Consider the following 7,769-nt stretch of genomic DNA (forward strand, 5'->3'; position numbering starts at 1 on the left):
TGTTGCCGACATGGAACAAATGGGACGATGTAAAACGAGTGTAACAAATACGACAAGAAACAGCACTGAGTAGTAACCGACGAGTTGTTGGGAGGGGAGGGGGGGGTTTAGTGGATGCACCATGGGAAATCTTCTACTGGACACCTTGGGAAAAAAGAGCTTTACGGCTCATCGGATTCCTCCAGTGCATCAAAAAAACACATTCCGATTCCAGACGGTTGAAAGCACTCGCGGTCGCCCACACTGACGACGTCGCTCCGTTGTGTGTGTCTGATCGGTTCAAGCTCCGTTGTGTGTGTGTGATCGATTCAAGCTCCGTGCCGAGACCGTGCACCGAACCGAGCGGGAACACGAGCTCCGTTGTGTGTGTGCGATCGGCTCAAGCTCCGTTGTGTGTGTGCGATCGGCTCAAGCTCCGTGCCGAGACCGTACACAGAACCACTTGTCGTCCTCGTCAATATTTCTTACCGAGGTCTCTAGCAGCTCACGTGTGTCGAGATCTCACCCGGGGCTGAAAGGAACCCAACCCCACGCGTGCATCACAATTTCACCGGCATTTTGCCAACGTGTGGAAGCCACGGCTATGGCACGACCCGTGTGCCACAATCGTAGGAATGAATCAACTTCATCCAATGGGCCAAGGCACAGGCGACGGTGTGCTAACTGCACCCATACGTTTAGATTGCAGCATCCGTGTTTAGTGCACATGCCGTACAACGTGTTTGAATCGACCGGAGCAAAGTTGGACTCATGCACAAATCGACTTACGAACAGACCTCTGGAAACCAACTCGTTCGTAAGTAGAAGAGTCCCCTTTCCACGCTTCACGACCGGATCAAAGCCTCGCCATGCCGTGCCACTTAAACGGGGTCGCATGAGTATACTTTACCCCGCTGGTCAGCGCAGGTTTAGCGAGGGGCGTACCCCAGACCGGTTCAGATATGACTGACCGTCGACGTCGGCTACGGCCAAGGAATGAAAGTTAAATTAAACGAATTTGAACGTGTGTCAATCGGGTTCAGAATCCATAATACAGTTTTTTTTTGTGTGTGGGTTAGATCGTGTAAATATAAATGTTTCGTTAAACCCGCCACCACCCGACACAGCCAATTAGTGAAGGTTTGTCACGTAAACAGCGCATGCCAATTCGTTACTAGTACAGCACACCGGTGCGTTGGAGAGTAAATCCACAACATTTCCAATCCGAGTACGACGTTTCGCCAGTAATCACAACCAGCTTCATCAGGCGACAGCCAGATCTGTGGTTCAAAATGCAGGGCGCTCACTCCACTGCACCGCCACAACTCCTCCACCACCCCCAAGTAGCAAACGGCTGTTCATTTATAACCGCTCGCCGCTAACTTTCTCATCGCTATCTCTCGGCTGAAGGCAATAATGGGTTCAGCGCTGACAAAAGGGAAGCATCTCTTACGCCGGCAAAACGGAGGCTTCGCTCAGCTCCTCGCCCAAATGAGCCTTTTGAGTCGTCCTCATTAACCGAAGACGATGGGTTTTAATTGCTGAACAAAATTAATTAACGCCGGAAGTTACGCCACTATGCCTGCGAAGCGTCTGAAGGGAGCTTTTCGAAAACTTTTTAACTCTGAACGAAGCAAGGCTCGCAGAGTGGCGGGGCTTCACTTTGCATTTTAACGCTTCGTCAATTCCACCACACGTCCGCACTGCCGCCCATCGGCGCTTTTTTTACATCTTTAACACATTCTAAGTGTCGCTTCTATGGAGACCGTAAAATAACAACATGAAGACATCTGAAATGCTATTCCACCCATGTGTGTGGTGTTAGGCATGTCGCAAACTTAAAACTTAAGCAAAAGGCTTCAGAACCCCACCCCCCACCCCGATGTATGAATATGGATGAACAAATGTCAGCTCTAATTGATATCCTCAGACTGTAAATAACCAAAATTAATTACAATTTTGTATCTCTGCTCCCTATCTTCTTCTCTGTATCTCTCGTAAACATCTCAACACATTCGTCGATTTCTCATTTTGCCACAATTTTGTCCGTACGTCGCTTTTCTCTCATCTCGTCACATCTCTACGTCTTGTCGATATCTTTTCTGTCACCTGACTAGGACATTCTAAATCACAAAGGGGGGGGGGGGGGGAGGAGAGCAGGGGCAGAGGGGGGTGAAAATTATTTCTGTGGCGAATCCCCAATGGTCCAACACCACCGTACATTCCATCATCAATGCTATGACGAAGGTGCCATTGCCCGAAACGTCACCTACGACCTATTTTTTTTCCTCTTCAGGGCCACTGGTAGTACTGTGGTTGAGTTGAGCTTTTGTTTATTTGTGCTCGAGCACCAATGCCAACGCAGCACCGGCACAAAAAAAATGTTTGTCCGGTTTAATCAGTGCTGATGGAGAGTCAATTGGCTGTGCTAGGCTCGTGTTAATCGCTGGAGTTTCCAGTACAGTATGCCCTTTGTGTAATAAATGCTGTACGTTGTGTAATGTTTTTTTCAAGGCAAACTCTGCCGTGCTGAAACCCAGATTGTGATGACACTCAACTCCGTCACGGTCCCTGTGATAGCATCGCGATGGCATTCCCTGCGATGGTGCAATAATAGGTTGATGGGGATTTCGTGGGGCCGCGACGCCGTACTTGACATCGATTTTACTTTTCGTCAATTTGGCGACCCAGGTGACGCTCTGGAAACTATCGCCCGGTCTCCCGGGTTCTCGCCCTGTTGAACAAAAGCAACTTGACCTATCGTGGACAGGAGCGTCTTCCGGATTTTGTCACCTTTCCAAAGTTTTTTTTTCAAAAACTTTATCCAATAAAAAAAATGTATTCAGTCTCATCTATTACAATTTTGTAATGCTGGGCACTGGCTATTTTTGGGTCTGGACTCAAAAAGCGTGATTAAATGTTTCTCTCTCGCCAATAATTTAAGTCACGGATTACTCTAAATTTCTGTTCCCATGGTGCGACGTTTCGGGCAATGGTCGTAATTCTTCATAGCCCATATATCAATACGAATTTAGAATGTCTCACTCACAGAGCATGAACCTTACATGCGGCATAATAGATTAGTATGCAAACGAGTTGAATTTAAATAATAAGGAAGACTGAACTCTTAACACTACAGAGTGAGCGCCAGACACTGATCATTAAACACTACAGAGTGAAGGCGTTGTCCCTCTCCCTAGGGCATTCGACTGCACACAGTGAACGTTGCAGAGCGTGGTGACGAACGCCTTACACTTAACACGTGCACGGCTTACGGTTATAACACGTGCGCACAAGCCTTGGTCTTCAATCCACTGCCGGATCACAGGCTCAGCACGTACCCGTGCCGCGAGTCTTGGGGGGCTGTTTAACCAAACTTCACCACGCCGACCAGCGCGGGTTGGTGAAGGTGACCCAGTGGAGACATGGAAGTTCTATACAACAATGGTCGTGTTGGTTCAACACAACACAAAATCTGGCCGTCGCCTGATGAAGCTCGTTGTAATTATAGGCGAAACGTCGTACACAAGATTGTACATGTTGTGGCTTTGCTCTCCAACACACCGGTGTTGCTGTACTCGTAACGAATTGGCACGTTCTGTTTAGGTGACAAACCTTACCAATTTGCCGTGTCGAGTGGTGGCGGGTTTAAGAACCAAAAAAAGTCTATTATGGTCAACAATGGTCTCTGCTTCACTCCGATGTCCATCCACAACGTGGTGGTGGTTATCCATCCAAGCACTAACCAGGCTGAACTTCACCTTAGCTTCCGAGATCGGGTCGGATTGCCCATGCTTCGATCGCAGACTACCAAAATTAACTCTAAAATACTGCAGACGGAGCAGTACTCGCGTGCCGAATACACACATCATTATCGTCGTCCATGATAAGTCTACTGCTGGATGAAGGCTTCCTCTAGCCGCTGCCATACACAGAAATAAGTATTATACGCACAGTATAGCGTAGATAAACAGAAACATTAATCAAACCGTCATTATACACGAAAGGCTACAGAAGAATTGCCCCTGGCAAGTCCTAGTGGCCTGACCCACAACTGAGCTCCTTTCCACTCCACAGCCAATGTTCCTGCTAAACACAAATGTTTACACACACACGTGATTGCGCAAACACACTCGTCGACACACTAAATACACATACTAAGCAATTTGCATACAGAGCACGTGACGCCACTTGTCAACCAGAAGATTTTTACCAAGCAACGGCCTGCCCTCACTCCCATCATCAATTCCTCCCTTTCCCCAGTTGCTCAGCTCCAGCAGTGGCCACCAAACACCTTTGATTTCGTCTCGCCAATATAAGAATTCTACAACCGATTTAAAACCGTAGTCTATACATTATGTATGACAGACGAAAGAATAAGAATTCCACGGCACACGCTGGAGCTTGCTTGATCTTCGCGGCACACACAACCAGAACATCACCACGGGTGGGTGGCTGGGTTTGTATCTGAAGATAATTCACGATCTCCCCCCCCTCGCCTCCCCGGATCCCATCGAGAACAAGGGCACCATGCGGCGGCGCTGCCAAAATCCGTGACGAGAATTTGCCCGACCGCGCGAGTCTCGTCGTGTTTGCGCATCTCGTTGTCTGTGTGTGCTTCTGTCTGTGTCTCCGTGTCTGTGTCGCCGTGTCTTTGTATGTGCCTGTGTCTCCGTGTCTGTGTCACCGTGTCTCTGCGTGTCTCTGTGTCACCATGTCCTCGTGCGTCCGTGTCTCAGCATGTGTCACCGTGTGTCTCCCGTGTCTGTGTGTGTACCTCTGTCTCCGTGTTTGTGTCACCGTGTCTCTGCGTGTGTCTCCATGTCTCTGTACGTGTCTCTGCGTGTGTCTCCCTGTGCCTCTGCGTGTGTCTCCGTGTCTGTATCACCGTGCGTCTCCGTGTCTGTATCACCGTGCGTCTCCGTGTCTGTATCACCGTGCGTGTCCGTGTCTGTATCACCGTGCGTATCCGTGTCTGTATCACCATTCGTATCCCGTGTTTTGTCTCTGCATGTGTCTCTGTCTCCATGTCCGTTTGCCCAACTGCACGATTTCGAGAGCTGAGATGCCCGGGGTTGGATGGGCACTGACGGCCGTCCGCTGCCGTCCGCTGCCGTCGTGCGCCACGACCAACGAAGAAGGGACGGGTGGGAGGTGGCGAGAGGTGACGTGCGGGTGAAGAGATGAAGATTTGAGGTTCTTTCAAAAATACCACGGCACACCTGGGACATTTCTGCGGTCACTGATTGTCGGAGGCACGACTCTCACATCCACAGCCAATGTTATACCCACACGCGTGTTTACTTGCATGCTAAAATACACGGAAGAATCACTCCACATGAAACACTACACAACGAATAGCACACGCTACATACGCCAAGACTAAATCCTGAATATTAAAGCACTAAAAATGGAAGACTACGGTGGGACAGACTGTCTCTCTCTCGATAGCCACGCACACTAAACACAGACAAATAGTTGCATGTTAAACACTACGCATAGCCTAAATGCTACATATTACACAACACGAGACTGAACGACAGTGGGATAGACCTGCACAATCGTCACGCATAACCCGGGTACACGCGTCTGGAGAAAAAGTTACGTGGTTAATCCCCGAGCTCTCATACTCTGATGTTGCATTGTCTTTGAGTTGTGCGCCTTTTGGCGTCATCTGGTCCAACACCATGTGAGACTAGGCTCTAAGGAAAGCTGTCTCGGGTGTGGATCAATCAACTTTAAGGACAGTGCACATTATCAGAGTTATGTTCTTTTGTTTGTATTATGACTGCAGGTATTGCGGTCTATGCAAACATGACTCCTTGTAAAAAGGTGTCAGTTTTGTTGCCAGATAGAAGGGTAAAGAACCAATTATCATATTTTTACTGGCAAATGAGGTTCCCATAGAATACAAAAACACAATAGGAAAAGTAAACAAACCACTTATATACAAATGCAACTAAACCATTTGTATCTTACCAGGTAAAGCCCACTGAGCTATTAGACTCTTTTCCAGAAGCGACCGGGCTACAAATGTATCGCAGCAAAATAATCTGAATAATCTAAATGCATGTTCGTAAGGAAAAACCAGACGACGCGAAGAAAAAAAATCATGTTACGGACAGTCCTCGACTTACAAGCACAATTAGTTATTGAGACCTGTTCGTAAGTCCAACGGTTCATGAGATGGAACACAATAATCGACTGTATTTAAATGCACAAACACACAAACACTCACTCCCGGAGCGAGGCGGACTTAAAAGTGCAAGCTTTAAGTCAATGCTAAAAAAAATATTTCACGTAAGCCGGTTCTTAAGTGGGGGCTTGTTCGTAAATCGGGTGTTCTTAAGTCGATGACTGCGCGTACTATCCACACGTGTTCACACACTCGAATATCGACTACTCACTCACTCTACACTTAAGGCTATACCAATCAACACGGATACTAATCACTCAAATACGCTTTGCATTGTCACCTCCACAAGCCGCCGTTACCACACACACAGCTTACATCACACATCATCTCCACGTGTCCACACACGAAACGCGTTGACTAATCACTGCACATTAAAGCACACAACACTGAATAATTAATCGCTCCGCATTGAATCGTACACAACACACGGACTAATCACTGCAACATTAAATAATACAACACAGTAATCACTATACATTGCATAATACACAACGCAGGGACTAATCACTGCAACATTAAATAACACACACGGTAATCACGATACATTGAATACATAATTCGCAGACTAATCACTGCACACTGAATACACAAACTAATCACTGCACATCAATACGCAACACACACACACCGACTAATCACTGCACATTAATTAATACACAACACACACACAGACTAATGACTAAGTCTATGCACTAAAGACTGTTAACACTTCACCCACAGACTACATCCCACGTGCTCACACACTAAACAGGAAGACTGACTCAATACTGCATCATGGAAGACATAACACACACAGTCGTGTTACTAAAGGCTATTATTTATATAATAATAAAGACTGGACACTTCACACACTCAACCCACACACTACCCCCAAAGACAAAGACCCCCCGTATAGCCTCAACAGAGTATTGGGGCAAGTGCTCTTAGCGAGCAGCACCTATGAAGACACACGAGGGGGTGGGGGGGAGGCCACCACCACCACCACAACCACCACGCCCGGCCGCCTTTGTCTCCCTCGTGGCGACATTCACACACCGAATTCGAGCGCTCGAGTCGACCTCGGGGAGGCCCCAGGAACCAGATCAAGATAAAACCATCACCCGATAGCCGTGAGCGGGTAATCGAACTCGGCCCGCCGGGGTTCGTAGCGCGAACCGCGTTCCACCTCCCCCCCCCCAACGCCGTCTCCACACACGGCCATAGCCACATCATCACTCGCCCGTCATTAAACCATTCACCATCGCTAACAGCGCTAAACCCAGCGGCTATTGTTGTAACCCTGCCCAACACGACCGACACGACCGAGTCGCTCCCCCCCCCCCGGCCGGCCTCCTCCTCCTCCTCCTGCCGCCGTCTCACCGCGTGGAGGCGGCGGACGAGTGACTGCTCCTCGTACTCCTCGTCCGTCCGTTCCTTCTCCCCCCCCTCTTCGTCTCCCGCCCTCTCTCCTTCTCTCTCTCTCTCTGCTGCTGCTTCTCTCTTACGGGAGATGCCCCGGGCAGCAGCAGTAGCTGCGGTGGTGGTGGCAGCGGCGGAGAGAAGCGGCAGCGGCGCCGCGCGGGCAGCACCAGTGAGGGCCACCCCAGCAGCGGTG

At 48.9% G+C, this 7,769-nt stretch overlaps 1 protein-coding gene across 2 annotated transcripts in view; it reads right to left on the minus strand.

The window, feature by feature from the left end:
* LOC144949616 (uncharacterized) overlaps positions 1 to 7,769 on the minus strand; it is a 33,349-nt gene extending 25,580 nt beyond the window's left edge. For both annotated transcript variants that reach the window (XM_078879585.1, XM_078879586.1), the window contains exon 1: positions 7,535 to 7,769. The gene's annotated coding sequence lies outside the window, so the exon portion shown is untranslated. The remainder of the gene's footprint in view (positions 1 to 7,534) is intronic.

The sequence above is a fragment of the Lampetra fluviatilis genome, chromosome 54 (genome assembly GCF_964198595.1).
Source record: "Lampetra fluviatilis chromosome 54, kcLamFluv1.1, whole genome shotgun sequence".
Taxonomy (NCBI): Eukaryota; Metazoa; Chordata; class Hyperoartia; order Petromyzontiformes; family Petromyzontidae; genus Lampetra; species Lampetra fluviatilis.